The 19,028-nt window shown below is 43.7% G+C and overlaps 1 protein-coding gene and 1 long non-coding RNA gene across 2 annotated transcripts in view; both read right to left on the bottom strand.

Annotated features, from left to right (window-relative positions):
• The window catches only part of NHSL2 (NHS like 2), a 311,216-nt gene that overhangs the window by 26,622 nt on the left and 265,566 nt on the right, over window positions 1-19,028 (bottom strand). The gene's annotated exons all lie outside the window — the stretch shown is intronic.
• LOC132344311 (uncharacterized) overlaps window positions 1-19,028 on the bottom strand; it is a 142,658-nt gene that overhangs the window by 10,488 nt on the left and 113,142 nt on the right. The gene's annotated exons all lie outside the window — the stretch shown is intronic.

Genomic DNA, 19,028 nt, shown 5'->3' on the forward strand with positions numbered 1-19,028 from the left:
GCTCCAGCCTACTGAATCTGTGAATGGCAGAAGCTGTCAGGAGGGAAGTGGAGGGACTAGGCATCTTTAAAAACAGCATTAGTTCTCCACTAATATAAAGATATGAGTGACCTAGCCTTACCATCCTGTAACAGTGCAGTCCCCCTGGTCTCCAAACAACACACACGCGCACACACGACTTTGGAGGGAGGGAGAGGGGAAGGAGGGAAGGCCCTTCCACTTCTTGGCACTAGATGGTGCTATGGGACATCAATGAGAAAGCTGGTAAAGATTTTTAAATACACTCTCAGAGCAAGTCCACACAGACACTGTCCAGCAAGAATTCACTGCTCCTCACAGACTGTGGGGTCAGAAGAAACTGAATCCCATTCTGGGATTTGCTCAAGTTTCCCAGCCATGAGCTGAATTTTCCCCACCTGGGACAGTGGGTGAGAACGCTTATGGAGTCCCTACCAGTGGCTCTGCCAGGCACCTCACACCCGTTATCTCACTCATCTCACTCTCCTCTTACAGATGAGGAAACTGAGGCTTAGAAACGAGAAAGCCTGGCCCAAGGTTTACAGCTGCTAAGTGGCGCTATCATAGCACCACAGCTGCCCATTCCTCAGCTCTAGGGATGCTTCACCCCTCTCCGCCTCCCTCTACTGGCCCTCCAACAGGGTCTGTCCTACCCTGCCCACCACCATACAGACATGCTGTGAGAAACAAAGCCCGGCATCAGATGTGTGCTTGCTTTGCCTCTTTATGGGGAAGGAACAAAGGGAAGGAGGGAGAAAAGAGGGAGGAAACTAGCGTGTTTCTGACCATGTGCCAGGCACTTTCACATTTCATTCCCACACTCAGTGAAGAAAGTAATGGTGTCTTCTTTTAGAACTGAGGGACCTGAATTTCAGAGATATTAGGTGGCATGGTGGACTCGTCATTGTGTCTCCCAGATTTATACTCTCTCAATTCTGATACTCCAAGCCTTTTCCCAAGAAAGCCCCCCGACACGCTCAAGCCTCAACCTGACTGGATTCTGGGTCTTTGCCAAAGCAACCAGGTGCCCGATCTCTGGAAGTTCCAGAACCAGCCAGTTCTGTCCTTCAGGGAAGGGCCTGAAGAGCACGGCAGGCCAGTGGCAGGGCTGAGTTTATGTAGATGAGTATGCATGAGTGTGTAGCTGACAACTGCCCCTTTTGGGGAAGGACAAGGCTGTGGGGCCATGAGCAGCATCAGTGAGTACTGGAGCTCCCCTTTTTGCTTTAGGGGATCAGATAAAGTCGCCAGCACCCAATGGAGTTTCTCATGCCATTTCAGGGAGAGCTAGGTGATCCCAGATTGCATACGTGATGGCCTGTCAAAGGAGGCGGGGGCAAGTAAGAGCAGGCTCAGCCTTGCCAACCCTTGCAGTGGGGAGCCCTGTGAGAATAGGAAAAAGAGCCCTGTATTCCAGTCTGGTCACACCACTGACTGGATTTGGGACCCTGTGTGACTCCCAATCCTGCTTAGGACATAGCTTCCTCATCCATATAGTCCCCTGGACCCAGCACACAGCTATTCAGCACAGGTATTAGCATTTCATGATCCACACAGTAGGATCACAACCCCAGTTTAGTACATAAACAAAGAAGTGAGTGAATACATGGGCTGCTGGATGGAGACCTAGAGGTAGGCTGCCAAGGGCATTAGCAGATGGCATTAAGTTGGAGGACTAGAGGACCCCCTCCAAAATGGAATCAGGAGCCACCCGCTCCCAGTCTAGCTTGGAAGGATGTGCTGAAATGACCTTTACTAGGTGCACCAGTGAGATCTTGCAGTTAAGTTCACAAAACCATCTGCAGAAGCCTGAGTGGGGAAGATGTGGATGAGAAGAAAGTTGTGAAAAAAAACTGAAAGTTGATGGGGGCCTGAGGTGATGGGGGCTCAGGATGAATCAGCAGAGTGCCATGGGTGCCAGAAATGCTAATACCGTCCAGGGCTGCTGCAACAGCGTGCATGCAGGACTCAGGAGATAGCAGGCCGTACCTGGGATCCGGGCTGCCCAGTGGAAGTGAGCAGGTTGTATGTCACAGAAGCCCATCTGCATGCCCCAAACAAGGAAATAGAACAAAAGCCCAGAAGAGGCAGCTTAAGGTCACTTGCTCCATCTGCAGAGTTCAACTGTGAGGTCTAGCAATTAGACATCCAGAACTCTTAGCCTCCACCCTCCACTCACACCCACACTGTTGGAATCAGAATCTCCAGGAATTTGTATTTCTAAAAAGCTCCCTAGGCAATTCTAATGACTAGCGCAGCCCAGTGCAGAAAAGAGCCTTGGAGACCAACCAGCTCAGGTGACATTTAGTGGCCAGTTTGGTTCTGAGCCTTCCCATAGAGCTCCCTGGAGCAGGAGCCAGCCTGGAGATCCTGCACTAGCGTGTAGTATGGGATCAGGAAATATTTGTGCAGTGATCCCCCACCATGTAGCATGGCCTGGTATGAGCTTCCCCCTCCAGGACACTTGCTCAGATTGCACTTCCTGAGAGAGGTGTGCCATAAGATGGGCCTGGCCTTGAGAAACCAGGTCCACCGGAGCCTAGGCTGCCAGAACTGACTTCCCTGGGGCCTTGGCCCCTCCCAGGGGATGAAGAAAAGCATTAACAAGGCAAGAGATTATCTCTAAATGGGAGTAGGGGCTCCACCTCCAGCTAGCACTTCCTGCTTCCTGCCTAGACTAGGGAAAGCTCCGCAGATCACTTCTCCCCAGGGACTCCACAGACAGAAACACAAAGCCCAGGGTTCTTCGTTGCCCTGGTAACAGCGGGACCTACTTGGAAGAAAACAGTCTCTGAAAGGCTTAGGAGGGTGGATATTTCCTTTGACTGAGGGCAGGCTCTGACCTGCTCTTCGAGGCCCCTCTCTCCTTCCTGCCTGCCACGCAGAGGGGTAGAGCTGGGGCCCCTCATCTCAGCTACTCTCCTAGGAGGGCAGGGCCAGAAAGTAGGGCCCTGGCTATTTATTTATTCTGCTCTTGGAGGTGTTAGCCTGTGAATTCATAGAGATTGTCTTCTGGTGTGAAGAAGACTTTCCAAACACAACGAAACTTGAGGAGGGCAAGCACCGCCAGCCATTGTGGTCCTGATCCCACCTCCTCCTCACCACTTAGCGCAGAGGCTGAACCCGAGGGAATGTCAGAAGCTCCAGGCTCCTCCCTTCCCAGTTTAGCCCCGCCTCATCTCTCCGCCGACTACTGAAGTAGCCTCCGGATTGGTCTTGTTTGTTGTTGCTTAGTTGCTCAGTCGTGTCCGACTTTTTTGCAACTCCATGGACAATAGCTCACCAGGCTCCTCTGTCCGTGGGATTCTCCAGGCAAGAATACTGGAGTGGGTTGCCATTTCCTTCTCCAGAGGATATTCCCAACCCTAGTCTCTTTTGTCTCCTGCATTGGCAGGCAGGTTCTTTATAGTAGCGCTACCTGTTGGTCTAACCAGCCTCTAGTCTCTACCCCTTCTAATCAATCCACCTTCTGCAAGCTTGCTTGTGGGGTGGGTGGGCATGGTTCTTTGAACAGGCAAATCTGGTCCTGTTGCTGCTATATAAAAACCTTTCAACGGCTCTCCTTCCTCTATTGGAACATTTGTGGACCAGGTTCTGACCTTCCTCACTCAGTTCAGTTCAGTCACTCAGTTGTGTCCGACTCTTTGGGACCCCATGGACTGCAGCACACCAGGCCTCTTTGTCCATCACCAACTCCCGGAGTTTACTCAAACTCATGTCCATTGAGTCGGTGACGTCATCCAACCATCTCATCTTCTGTCATCCTCTCCTCCCGCCTTCAATCTTTCCCAGCATCAGGATCTTTTCTAATGACTCAGCTTTTCACATCAGGTGGCCAAAGTATTGGGAGTTTCAGCTTCAGCATCAGTCCTTCCAATGAATATTCAGGACTGATTTCCTTTAGGATTGACTGGTTTGATCTCCTTGCAGTCCAAGGGACTCTCAAGAGTCTTCTCCAACACCACAGTTCAAAAGCATCAATTCTTCTGCACTCAGCTTTCTTTACAGTCCAACTCTCACATCCACACATGACTACTGGAAAAACTATAGCCTTGACTAGATGGACCTTTGTTGACAAAGTAATGTCTCTGCTTTTGAATATGCTGTCTAGGTTGTCATAACTTTTCTTCCAAGGAGCAAGCATCTTTTAATTTCATGGCTGCAGCCTTCCTTACTATCTGGTTATAAATAAACTGCCATCTCATCTGCCCATGCCAACCTTCTTCCCTCTTCCATTCAATCCAAACCCCAGACATCCTGAATTACTTTCTTCTTTCCTTACATATCAGACTCTTTAATGCCTCTGGCCCTTTGCATGGCCTATTCCCTCTGCCTTAAAAATTCAAAAGCACTCCTGGCCCCACTCCAACTGGTGATCTCCTCTGCTCCCAGACTACTTCCTTCTCGATGCCACTTTCACTGCCCAGACAAGCTCATCCATTTCTGAGTCCCCAGTTGCTCCCCTACCCCCAACTCCAATGCTCTGTAAGGCTTGAGTAGAGGCTGGTTCATGACCCCAAATGAGCTTGGTATTCATTTGTCCCCTTCACATGTAGGGGCTGCACTGGCAGTAGACTTTGGGAGGAGGGGAGATCTGAGATCTCCCTGAGGGCTGATGGTATATAAGTGGAGCTGGGAGCACCCCCTCCCCCCATCAAGCTGGAGGTGTGGACAGTAGGAATAAGTTGGGGAAGAGAAATCAGGAGTGTGCAGAGCTTGTTGTTCATCCCCAAACGACTCCCTCCTTGATGGTCTCCATCTGTTTGGGGGAGATGGGCAGTTGCTTCTAATCAGCCATGTGGTGAAGAGAGACCTCTGCTGGCCTTAGAATCACACAGACCTGGCTTTGAACTCTGACTCTACCATTTCTTTGTGTGTATCCTTGGGTCAGTCATTTCACCTCTCTAAGCTCCAGTTTCCTTTTTCTATCTGTTTTTAGAAAAAGGAAACTGGAGCTTAGAGAGGTGAAATGACTGACATATATATATATATATATATATTAGTGAGATAATTGATATGAACAACAATAATAAAAATAACTAATACTTATGAGCAGTTACTATTTGTTGGGGACTAAGTGCTTTACATGTATTAACTCATTGAGTCATTGCAACAACCCTATATAAGTAGGTAAGTCAGTAGTGTTATTATTCCCCACTTTGCAGATTGAGAAGCAGCAGGGAAATTTGAATTTGCTTAATGTCACAGCACTAGCACACAAGTGCTTTTGAGCCCTCCAGTAAGATAAGGAAAGTTCTGTAGATCAGAAATGAAGCCAGTGGAGTAGGAGAGCACTGAGATATAGGGCGAGGGTCTCAGCCTCTTTTTGGTCATCGGTCCCTCTAGCAGTTTGGGCAAACCTCTGGACCTCAGAATATGGTTTTCAGATCATAAAATATAATGCGTACAATTACAAAGGAAATGAATCATATTGAAATGGTTATAAGAATACTTTTAAGAAATTGTGATCTAGTTATATCACTTTAATAATGCATTAAGTTACAAGACTGAGTGGCAAGTCTATAGATTAGAAGTTTTGAAGTGATGATGAGCATAAATAACTTTTCAGAGATACAATAACTGTAATCTGATATGAAAATATTTGTGATTTCTATTGCAGATAAAGTCACAGATACTGTTAATACTATTATGGCTTGCTGCCTACATTCCCAATTTGAGGAAATGCTCAATTTCTGTTAGAGATTAGTGGAAAAGGATCAAATAGTTTTCCCATCCAAGTTCATAGACCCCCTAAATTCTTTCCACAAACTGCTTGGAGGTCCACAGAGCTAAAGTTGAGAAGCCGTGCCCTATAGTGTCACAGAAAAGACAATAGCTGTATTTTAAGCTCTAAGGAGAAGCTGGGGGCTGGCAGAAAGACAAGTGTGTGGTTTCTCTTTCAAGAACTGTTTACAGAAATCATGAAGTCTGGCAGCTCCTTCTTCCTCTTGGTCCTGAGTCAGCAGCCCAGGGTGGGGCTGAGGCTGTCACACTTGGTTTGAATTTCAAGCTCACCACACACTCATCCCTAAGAGTTGATTTGTTGCCACTTCCTTTCCAGTGAAATCTCAGTGGGTTTTGCTCCCTTTTAAAATTTGGACTTGCTTGCACATACAGATTTCCTATTAGTCTGGAAATAATCTTTAAGCGAACATTTTATTGGCTCAAAGACATTTTCTGAGATAATAGATGCTTCTAACCCCAACACCCCAGTCAGACTTAAGGCTTGCAGAGAGGGGAAAGATCACCAACTGCGCTATGCACCCGAGACCACCAGTCAAAATTGGCACTTTCCCAAAACACCAAATGCCTTTTCCTGACTTCTTGACTTTGCCACCTGTCAGCTGAATCCCTGCCAACCAGGGCAGCACAGTCTGGGTGCCATGGCTAAGGAGACAAATGGTCAGAACAGCAGTAGGCCTCTGGCCTTTCTAACTTGCCTCTGTTCCCATTCAAGACTCAAAGAGCACTGTTTATCAAGACCAGGCCTCAGGTCTACTCACAATGCTTTGTTTGGGGCTTCTAGCTAGCCAGGGTCTGCTGCCTTCTGCTCTTCCCCAGGTCCCCATATTTATTCAGAAATAAGCAATACTTGGCTGATGGCCAGTGTACTAAAAGGGCTGCAGCTTAATTTCTAAAACGAGCAGTTGAGATTGTGATAGTCTTATGAACTATAGCCAGGGGCTAATAAAGAGGCTGGTTCACAATGAATCTGCCTCAGTTAGCCAAGGGAACAGAATAGTACGCTTTGGGGGTTTAGATTGAGAGCTTCATGTGCTGGAATGTGAAGAAGACTTATTCTTTTGATTATAAAAGAAATATATGTATGTTCTTAGGTCTCCAAGAACTCTTAGGCCAAGTCTCCCAAACATAGGCAGAAAGAAACTGAGGATCAAATGAGAATTCAAAAGAACTTTGATTAGCTAGATTGACCAAGAATAAAAGTGAGAAGATCCCAATTACTTGAATCAGAAATTAAAAAGGGGACATTACAATCCACCTTACAGAAATAAAAAAGATTATAAAAGAATACTATGAACAATTGTATGACAATAAATTATACAAGTTAGATGAAATGCATAAATTCTTAGAAAGACACAAACTATTGAAAAGACACAAAGAAGAAACAAAAGCTCCAAATAAATTTGTTGTAAGTAAAGAGATTAAATTAATAATAAAAACTACCCATGAAGAAAAGCCCAGACACAGATGGCTTCTCTGATGAATTCTACCAAATAATTAAAGAAGAATTAATGTCAATTCTTAAAAAACTCTTTCAAAATGTAGAAGAAGAGGTAATACTTCTCAACTCATTCTATGAGGCCAGTATTATCCTGATAACAAAAATAGACACAAAACATAACAAGAAAACTACAGACTGATATCTCTTCTTATTATGGACACAAAAATCCTCAACAAGATATGAGCAAACCAAATCCAGCAACATACACATTACCATATGTAAAATAGAGAGCCAGTGGGAATTTGCTGTGTGACTCAGGAAACTCAACCTGGGGCTCTGTGACAACCTAGAGGGGTGGGATGGGGTGGGAAGTGGGAGGGAGGTTGAAGAGGGAGGGGACATATGTATATCTATGGCTGATTTATGTTGACATATGGCAGAAACCAACAGAATACTGTAAAGCAATTATCCTTCAATTAAAAATAAATAAATTAAAAAAAGAAGGATCACACACCATGGCCAAGTAGGATTTATCCCAGGAATGCACAGTTGTTGTAATGTTTGAAAATCATTTTATGAAATACAGCATATCAACAGGATAAAAAGCAAAAACATAATTATTTCAAGGCACAGAGAAAGGACTTGACAAAATCCAACACCCTTTCATGATAAAAAAATACTGTCAACCAATAGAAATAGAAAGAAAGTTTTCCAAGTTGACAAAGGGCATCTGTGAAAAACCCACAAGAACATCAAAATAGTGAAATGCTAGAAGTTTTCCCTCAAGACCAGGAATGGACAAGGGTATCCTCTCTTGCCACTTCTGCTTGACATTGTACTGGAGGTTCTAGCCAGAGCAATTTGATAGGAAAGAGAAATAAAAGGCACTGGAAAGACTGGAAAGGAAGAAGGACAGATGACATGATCCTGTATATAGACATTCTAAGGAATCCACTAAAAACTATTCAAAGTAGTGGATGAATTCAACAAAGTTGTAGAATATGAACTCAATATAAAAATTGTATTGTTATATACGTGTAATGAACAATCTGGAGTAAAATTAAGAAAATAACTCCATTTATAATATCATCAAAAGAATAAAACACTTAGAAAAAATTAAACAAAAGTGGTGCCAGACTTGTACACTGAAAACTTACAAAAGAAAGAAGACTGAAACAGATGGAAAGACCAAATACTTAACATTGTTAAGACGGCAATACTCTCCAAAATGATCTACAGATTGAATGCAATTTGGATCAGAAATCCAGTTGAATTCCTTGTAGAAACTGACAGGCTGATGTTAAAATTCATATGGAAATTCCAGGGACCCAAACAAACTTAAAAAAAGAACAAAGTTGGAGGACTCACACTTCCCACCAACTTCAAAACTCTATGCAAAGCTCCTGGGAGTAGGAAATGGCAACCCACCCCAGTATTCTTGCCTGCAGAATTTCACGGACAGAGGACCCTGGTGGGCTACAGCCCATGGGGTTGCAAAGAGTCGGATACAACTGAGCACACATGCACAGTAATTAAAACAATGTGCTACTAGTATAAGGATCGGAGAAGGCAGTGGCACCCCACTCCAGTACTCTTGCCTGGAAAATCCCATGGACGGAGGAGCCTGGTGGGCTGCAGTCCATAGGGTCGCTGAGGGTCGGACACGACTGAGCGACTTCACTTTCTCTTTTCACTTTTGTGCATTGGAGAAGGAAATGGCAACCCACTCCAGTGCTCTTGCCTGGAGAATCCCAGGGACGGGGGAGCCTGGTGGGCTGCCGTCTATGGGGTCGCACGGAGTCGGACACGACTGAAGTGACGTAGCAGCAGCAGCAGCATAAGGATAGCAATATAGATCAATGGAACAGAATTGAGAATCCAGAAATAATACTCATGGCCAACTGATTTTTGACAAGGGTGCCAAATTCATTCAATGGGGAAAGAACAGTCTTTTCAACAAGTGGTATTAGGACAACTGGATCTCCACATGTAGAAGCATGAACTTGGGAATTCTTTCTTACACTTACACAAAATTAAACTCAAATTAGATCAAAGGCTTACACATAACAACTAAAACTATAAAACTGAGAAGGAAATATAGAAATTTTTGAGACTTTGGATTATACAACAGTTGCTTAGTTGTGACACATTGCACAAATAACAAAAGAAAAAATAAACTGGAATTTATTAAAAATTTTAAAAAATGTGTTATAAATAATGCCATTGAGCAAGTAAAAAAGCCTGGACTTCTCTGGCCATCCAGTGGTTAAGAATCCACCTGCCAATTCAGGGGACACAGGTTCCATCCCTGGTCCAGGAAGATCCCACATATCACGAGGCAGCTAAGTGTGTGCCCCACAACTACTGAGCCCACGCACAGTTGCTAAAGCCTGCACACTCTAGAGCCTATGCTCCACAACAAAGAGAACCCACCACCACGAGAAGCCCACACACCACAATTAAAGAGCAGCCCCCACTTGCCATAGCTGGAGAAAGCCCATGCACTGCAACAAAGACTTAAGGTGGACAACAATAAATAAATAAATACATAAAAGTAAATGGCCTCCAGAATGCCAGAAAATATTTGCAAACCATGTATCTAATAAAAGACTTGTATCCAGAATATATAAACATCTCTTACAAATCAGTAATAAAAAGACAAATAACTGAATTCAAAAATGGGTAAAAGATCTGATTAGACATTTCTCCAAGATATACAAATGGCCAATGAGCACATAAAAGATGTTCAGCATCATTAGTCATTAGGAGAATACAGATAAAAAACACAGTTAGATCCCACTCCACACCCACTAGGATGGCTAGAATTAAAAAGTCAGACAAATGTTGATGAGGATTGAAAAAACTGGTACTCTTACACACTGCTGGTGGGAATGCAACATAGTGCAGCTGCTTTGGAAAATGGTCAGTCCCTCAAAATGTTAAATACGGGGTCATCATACAATCCAGTACTTCCATTACTAGGCATACCCCCAAGTGAAATGAAAATACACATCCACACAAAAACTTGTAAATGAATATTTATAGCCACATTATTTACAATAGCCAAAAGAGGAAGCAACCTGTGTGCATCAGCTGATGAATAGATAAAAAATACACAAAATACGGTGTAGTCATACAATGGAATACTATCCAGTCATATGCTAAAGCCTTTGACTGTGTGGATCACAAACTGTAGAAAATTCTTAAAGAGAGGGGAATACCAGGCTACCTTACCTGCCTCCTGAGAAACCTGTATATAGGTCAAGAATCAACAGTTAGAACTGGACATGGAACAACAGACTTGTTGTTGTTGTCAAGGCTGTATATTGTCACTCTGCTTATTTAGCTTATATGTAGTGTACACCATGTGAAATGCCAGGCTGGATGAAGCACAAGCTGGAATCAAGTTTGCCAGGAGAAATATCAATAACCTCAGATATGCAGATGACACCACCCTTATGGCAGAAAGCAAAGAGGAGCTAAAAAGCTTCTTGATGAAGGTGAAAGAGGAGAGTGAAAAAGCTGGATTAAAACTCAACATTCAAAAAACTAAGATCATGGCATCATTACTTCATGGCAAATAGATGGGGAAATGAAGGAAACAGTGAAAGACTTTATTTTTCTGGGCTCCAAAATCACTGCAGATGGTGACTGCAGCCATGAAATTAAAAGATGCTTGCTCCTTGGAAGAAAAGCTGTGACAAACCTAAATAGCGCATTAAAAAGCAGAGACATTACTTTGCTGACAAAGGTCCATATAGCCAGGGCTATGGTTTTTCCAGTAGTCATGTACAGATGGGAGAGTTGGACCAAAAAGAAGGCTGAGCACTGAAGAATTGATGCTTTTGAACTGTGGTGTTGGAGAAGACTCTTGAGAGTCCCTTGGACAACAAGAAGATTAAACCAGTTAATCCTAAAGGGAATCAACCTTGAATATTCATTGGAAGGACTGATGCTGAAGCTGAAACTCTAATACTTAGGCCACCTGATGAGAAGAGCTGACTCATTGGGAAAGATCCTGATGCTGGGAAAGATTGAAGGCGGGAAGAGAAGGGGACGACTGAGGACGAGATGGTTGGATGGCATCACTGAATCAAAGGATATGAGTTTGAGCAAACTCTGAGAGATGGTGAAGGACAGGGAAACCTGGCATGTTGCAGTCCATGGGATCACAAAGAGTTGGACAGAACTGAGTAACTGAATTGAACTGAACTGATCCAGTCATAAAAGGGAATGAAGTAATGAGACATACTACAACATCAATAAACCTTGAAAACATTATGCCACACCAAAGAAGCCAGACACAAAAGGCCACATAGTGAATGATTCTATTTACACGGCATGCCCAGAATAGGCAAATCCATAGAGATAGTAAGTAGATTAGTGGTTATCTAGGGCTGGGAAGGGGGTTTAAGGTTTCTTTCAGGGTACTGAAAATGTTCCAAGATTGGGGCGATTGCTGCAGAACTCTTGTTCAGTTGCACAACTCTTTAAATATACTAAAACCCGCTGAATTGTACATTTTAAAATGTGTGAACTGTATGGTAAATGCATGCATTATGTCTCAGTAAAGCTGTTATATACATGAAAAAGAACCTTGGTAAGTCAGAAGTGTACCACAATATCATACTCAAGTGTCAAAACAAAGGCCACAAGATGAGATCAGCGTTGTTGTTGTTTAGTGACTAAGTCTTGTCTGACTCTTTGCAGCCCTTTTGTGCCAGGCCCCTCTGTCCATGAGATTCTCCAGGCAAGAATACTGGAGTGGGTTGCCATTTCCTTCTTCAGGGGATCTTCCCAACCCAGGGATCAACTGTGTCTCTTGCGGATTCTTTACCTTTGAGCCACGAGGGAAGCCCAAGATCATGGTAGCTAATTGATAAACTGCAGAAATTCTAGTATGTCTTAGTAGATTCCATAGTGACCATGTATCAACAGATATGCTACCATTTAAAAGTAAACTGGTTACCAAGGTACAAAGAAATACTGCTTGTAGAGATCTTAGTAAACTCTAACTGGAGAGTCGTTGTTCTAAGTAGCAGAGTTTAAAAGAGGAAAGTAGAGCTGAGAGTAGCACACTTGCCTGAAGTTTCCAACTTACTACATACCTACCCCAGCAATCTGACCTCGACCTTGATCCTAAAGTCAGCTATTTTGACCTTATGCTAGGATTTTACAGTCCAATCAGGAGTCCTCTGGTACCTAAATATATATGCAGGTGGAAAGATGGGGATATAGACATGCCAGCTAGCTGGACTTATTCCCTTTAGAGATGGAGATCTAGTTGAAGCTCTCACCAAATATTCAGATGTTTCCAAGAAATCAGCAAGGTCTGAGCTCCCAAGGCCATGTTGAGTCTCAGCTGGAATGTTTCTCCCTTTCTGAGGATGAGTTCACTGTCCAGCCCTCATGCCCACCTCCCAGCCATCTTTGGTGCCATTATTGAGGTTCTTTATTTGGACCAGACTCTGGCTCACATCTCTTCCATTTTAACCTTGAGGGACTTTAGTTTTGCCCTCCTGTACCTGAATGGAGATAGGGACAACATATGGCAACTATACCTTGAGTGCTCTAGAGCAGTCTTTTCTTCAACTCCACCCATTGGTTGTCTATGATAAAATAAATTTTTCTTGTCTAATCTGATTTATTTAATATTTTGATTCCAAAGATATATTTAATCACATGTAAAAGTTTGTGATTAGAGAAAGAAATCGCCCATGATTTTACCCTGTTCATGTGCATACACAGTTTTACATAAGTACAATAACAGTAAAGATACAATTTTGTACCATTATTTTTTTTACTTATCAAATCATAGAAACTTTACGACCCTGTTTTTTACTTAGAATCACTGTCATGCTGAAGGAGCAGACAGAAGCCCTAGGCTCCATTATTTCCAACAATAACAGTTGTTAACATATATAAATGTTACACCAGGCAAAAGGAGAAGAGGGTGGCAGAGGATGAGATGGGTGGACAGCATCACCAATTCAATGGACACAAACTTGGGCAAACTCCGGGAGATGATGAGGGACAGGGAGGCCTAGTGTGCTGCAGTCCTGCCCTGCTAAGTCACTTCAGTCGTGTCCGACTCTGTGCGACCCCAGAGACGGCAGCCCACCAGGCTCCCCCGTCCCTGGGATTCTCCAGGCAAGAACACTGGAGTGGGTTGCCATTTCCTTCTCCAATGCATGAAAGTGAAAAGTGAAAGTCAAGTCGCTCAGTCGTGTCTGACTCTTAGCGACCCCATGGACTGCAGCCCACCAGGCTCCTCCGTCCATGGGATTTTCCAGGCAAGAGTACTGGAGTGGGGTGCCAGTGCTGCAGTCCATGGGGTCACAAAGAGCTGGACATGACTTAGTGACTGAACAACACAAAAACAACATTTATAAATATAGCTCCTTACCATGTCCCAGACATTGGTCTAGGCACTTTGCAAGTTTAATCTTGCAGGATTGTTGTGAACCCTGTAAGGCAGGTACTATTATGGTCCCCATTTTACAGATGAAGAAACTGAGATACTGAAAAGTTAGGTCTTTTGTCCAAAGTCATAGCTAGTAACGCAGGCTGCCTGGTGCCAGAGTTTGTGCTCATAACTCCTTCAATGAGTCTCAGACTTTACTGAGAATCAGAATTTCATGGAGGGCCTCTTAAAACACAAATCGCTGGACCCCACTCCCAGAGTTTATAATCGAGTAGGTTTGGAGTAGAGTCCAAAATTCTGCATTTCTCACAAGTCGCCAAGGGATGCTCACCCTGCTGGTGTGAGGATCACATTTGGGAACCACTGCCTCCTGAGAGCAGCATGCAAGTTAGGTACCTGGGTCCCCAAACCAGTCCTTACAGTGTGCTTACAGGAAGGGGGCATCACTTGCTACCTGCTTCTTCTTCCCTCACTATTCCCTCTGTAGAACATCCACCCAGGAGCACCACGTCACAAGGGGGTTGCCTGAAGACAGGGCATATTCACGCCAGTCTCAGACTCAATTAGCTAAATGCAATCCCATCCATTAAAAAAAGGACTGATACATCAGTCCCTGGCCGTCAGGCTGCTCTGGTCACTACTGAATTAGTGCCTGTGCTGTCACTTGCCTGGTGCCTTCAGCCAATCGATCTCACAGGTTAATTAGATTAACTCAAGCTTAACTCAGCCAGACTGGCTTCAGCCTCCCATGTCCCCCCAAACTGGGGAGGCTCAGGTGCAAGAGAGCTCTGCTCCCCTCCAAAGAGAGCAGCTTTCCAGGAGAGGAAGGGCGATTTTATATTGCATCAACTAAGGAAAAGTGCACTTCGTGATTTGCAGGATTGAGGCGGGCTCATCTGGAAACTGATTGGTGGGCATGGGGAACAAACTGGTTTGGCAATAACGAGAAGGAACAGATTTGTCCATTTGATCACAAAACAAATCACTTGAAAGCCTGGGCAGCTGTGTCACCAGGGACACGGAAGGTGGGACCTGGGGCTGGACAGAGCTGGCTCTGAGCCTACGTCATCACAACTTAGCTGGGTCTCCTCTCTGAACCTAGGATTCCTCATTGATAAAATGTGCTCAGAATATTTCCATTCTGTCTGTATTCCAGAGCAATGAAAGTATCCTAGGAGATAAAGCTGGGAGTAGTGTTGTGGATCGTGGAAAGCACCTAAACTAAAGGCTGGCCCATCAGTGGCCCTCAAAGGTCACTGCCTGGGGAGACAAATCGGAATAGAGATTAGAGCTCAGAATGGGAGGGCAGCCAGGCATCTGAATTCAAAAATGATGCTTTCCTCTTTGAAAACCCCTCTAACCTACAGCCTTGCCCTTCATGGAGGTCTCCTTTGCCAGGCAGTCTCCTAATAGCAGACACTGATGTCCTGCCCAGATCTCACCTCAGGGACAAACAATTTAGTCTCCTAAGTGTTTACAGAGCTGCCTTAGGCAGCATTGTACTGCTTTGGGGATTCCTTTGCTTTCCTTGGGGATTCCTTTGCTTTGGGGAATCTGTGGGGATTCCTTGTCAAATGTCATACCTTCTTCCTAGGGTGGCTCTTTCATCCCCAGTCAGGCCAACTCTGAATTGCCGGCTCAGAGCCAGAGACTCCCGCTTAGGTTGACTGAGCAAGGCCTTAGGACAGCAGTGCGCTTTGTCCCACCTGCACAATCCTGCTTCTTCACCCTCTTTCCAAAGCTGCAGATCCTGAGATCCTCCCTAATAAACTTCCTGCACACTCATCTCCATCTCAGAGTCCAATTTCTGGGACATGCAACCTCCCTTGGTGGAGAGCGCACCTCATGTTTTGAAAGGTGTGTTGGCACGTGCTCCTACTGGCTCTGGTAGAGACTACCTTTTTTGCTCCCCTTCCCTGTTATTGACCTCTAGGCAATCTCTCTCTTTAAAAAATGTCAACTTTAGCATTTCCCTGGTGGTCCAGTGATTAAGAATCCACCTGCCAATGCTGAGGACATGGGAAGATTCCATATGCTGCAGAGCAACCAAGTCTGTGTGCCACAACTACTGAAGCCCATGCCCTAGAACCCACACGCTGCAGCTACTGAAGCCTGACTCCTACAGCCCGTGCTCCACAAGAAGCCGTTGCAATGAGAAGCCAGCGCACCGCAATGAGAGAGTGGCCCCGCTTACCACAACTAGAGAAAAGACCGCACAGCAACGAAGACCCAGCACAGCCAAAAATAAATAAATAAAATTTAATTTTAAAATGTCAATTTTACTTTCTTCCTCTTATGCTTTTCTTTTTTTCCTTGTTACAAAAGCAAAACATGTTTATCAAAGTGAAAAATCAGAACATACAAGCAAACTGAAAGAGGAAAAAAAAAAACACATCATCTTCCACATGCCAGAGACAAGCACTGATGATACTTTGGGTGTACCTCTCCGGAAGTTTTCCGATGCCAAACAAAGCATGGGATCATACTGTAAATACTGCTTTGTGGTTTGCTCTCACTCCCACAACAAATCTTTCTTGCCAGCTTCACTTAGCTACGCTGTGAGACTGGGAAAGCGAAGACCCAGAAGCGTGTGCGCAGCCAGAGACCCAAGTCCAGCCCCTCACATAATAGAGATGTGGAAACTGGGGCCCAGAAAGAGGAAAGGTGTCTTCTCAGGTCCTACACTGAGTTAGTGTGAGAGGGGCTCCTCCCTAGCCACCCAAGGCCATCCACATCTGAGCCTATTTTCCAGACATTTGAGTTGTCCAACCAGGTGCATGCAGGATTTGCATAAAAGAAAGGCAAGAAAATGAGGGCAGCATGTAAATGCTTGTGTCCGGGTCTGGGCCGTTTTGTAGGCTTTGGAGCCCAGCCCTCAATCAGGAGGTCGAGGTTCTGCATTGAGTGCTCAGAGTGACCCCTCATGGCCACTTTCATTCTGCCTCTGCTCGGTACTCTGCATCCCTGCCTTCCATCTGTTCTCAGCGTGATGGCCAGAAGAGTCATTCTCGAAGTTAAGGGACAAGGAGATGGGTTCTTAGATATGACACCAAGAGCACAAGCAACAGAAGAAAAAAATAAGGTAAACTGTACTTCATTAAAAAAAAAAAAAACCCTTTTGTGCTTCAAACAACACCATCAAGAAAGTGAAAAGAACAACTCACAGAACTGGAGAAAATATTTGCCAATCATCTACCTGATAAGGAACTTGTATTTATCAATAGAATATATAAAGAACTCTTACAACTCAATACTAAAAAGACAAATACTAACATAATGTACAAATGGGGAGACATTTCACCAAAGAACATACATAAACGGCCATCCACAGCCAGTAAGCACATGGAAAGATGCTTGCCATCTTTAGTCATCAGGGAAATGCACACTGAAACCACAATGAGATCCCACTTCACACTCACTAAGATGGCTAGAATCAGACAGTCACAAGTGTTGGCAAGGATGTGGAGGAATTGGCCACAGATACATTGCTGGAGGAAATATAAAATTATGCAGCCACAATGGAAAACAGACTGCAGTTTCTCAAATGATTAAACACAGAGCTATGACATGATCCAGCAGTTCCACTCAGAGTTATCACCCGAGAAAATTGAAAACATATGTCCATAAAAAATCATGTACATGAATGCTTGTAGCAATACTATGCATAATAGCCAAAAGGTAGAAACAAACCCAATGTCCATCAATGGATGAATGGATAAACCAAATGTGGTATATCCGCACAATGATACATTATTTGCCAGTAAAAAGGAATGAAGTTCTTATACATGTTATAACATGGATGAACTTTGTTGACATTATGCTAAGTGAAATATGCTAGTCACAAAAGGTAACGCATTGTATGAGTCTATTCATGTGACATGTCCAGACTAGACAAATCCAAGAGACAGAAAGTAGATTAGTGATTACCAATGGCCAGGGTAGGTGATGGTGAGAGTACGACGTGATTGCTAATGGGTGAAGGGTCGCAAACTTTCTGGAATTAAACTGTTGATGGTTGCACATATATGGGAATATACTAAGAATCAATGAATTATATGCTTTAAATGGGTGAACAGATACATGCACCCCAATGTTCACAATAGCCAAGACACGGAAGTAACCTAAATGTCCGTTGACAGATGGATGGATAAAAAGATGTGGTACACACACACACACACACATACACACACACACAATGGAATATTACTCAGCCATAAAAAAGAATGAAATCATGCCATTTCAGCAACATGGATGAACCTAGATAGAGATCATCATACTAAATGAAGTCAGACAGAGAAAGACAAATATCATATGATGTCACTTATATGTGGACTCTAAAAAATGATACAAATGAACTTATTTACAAAACAGAAATAGACTCACAGACATAGGAAACAGATTTACGGTTACAAAGGGGAAAGGGGAGGGGAGGGATAAATTAAGAGTTTGGGATTAGCAGATACAAACTACTATGTGTAAAACATAAACAACAAGAACCTACTGTATAGCAGAGGGAACTATATTCAATGTCTTGTAATTATAATGGAAAAGAATCTAGAAGAGATATATGCATATATTTTCATACATATATAGATATAACTGAATCACTGTACTGTATACCTGAAACTAACACAACATTGTATTAATAAATCAACTATATTCAATATAAATAAATAAATGGGTGAATTGTATAGCATATGAATTATATTAATATCTCAATAAACCTAAAGAACTAAAGAAAAAAGAAAAAAGTAACTAAAAGTTACTAAAGAAAAAAGTTTATTATATTTTATTGTTCCCCAGCACACCTTCCCATTGCTTCTCATCACATTATATGAAGATGAAAAGTCCCTACCATCATCTGGCCTCTGGCTTCCTCTCTGGCCTCATTGCTTACCACTCTCCTTGTAAGCTCTTTTTGGTCACTGCTGCCTTCCTGCTGCTTCTCAAATATGCCAGGCCCATTCCCACTTCAAGGCCTTGGTACTGGTTGCCCTCTGCCTGGGAACACTCTTCTACCAGGTAGTCACATGGTTTGCTTTCTTCTTTCAGCTGGGTCTTCACTCAAATATCACCTTCTTAGGTGATAAGGACCTTGGTTCCCCCATCAGGGATCAAATCCGCTGGGTCTTCACTCAAATATCACCTTCTTAGGTGATAAGGACCTTGGTTCCCCCATCAGGGATCAAATCCGCTGGGTCTTCACTCAAATATCACCTTCTTAGGTGATAAGGACCTTGGTTCCCCCATCAGGGATCAAATCCGCTGGGTCTTCACTCAAATATCACCTTCTTAGGTGATAAGGACCTTGGTTCCCCCATCAGGGATCAAATCCGCACTCTTGACAGTGGAATATAAATGGGTGAAAAAATTTTATTTTATTTAAATCTTAGACCTTCTTTC

Source organism: Bos taurus, chromosome X (assembly GCF_002263795.3).
Source record: "Bos taurus isolate L1 Dominette 01449 registration number 42190680 breed Hereford chromosome X, ARS-UCD2.0, whole genome shotgun sequence".
In the NCBI taxonomy this organism is placed as follows: domain Eukaryota; kingdom Metazoa; phylum Chordata; class Mammalia; order Artiodactyla; family Bovidae; genus Bos; species Bos taurus.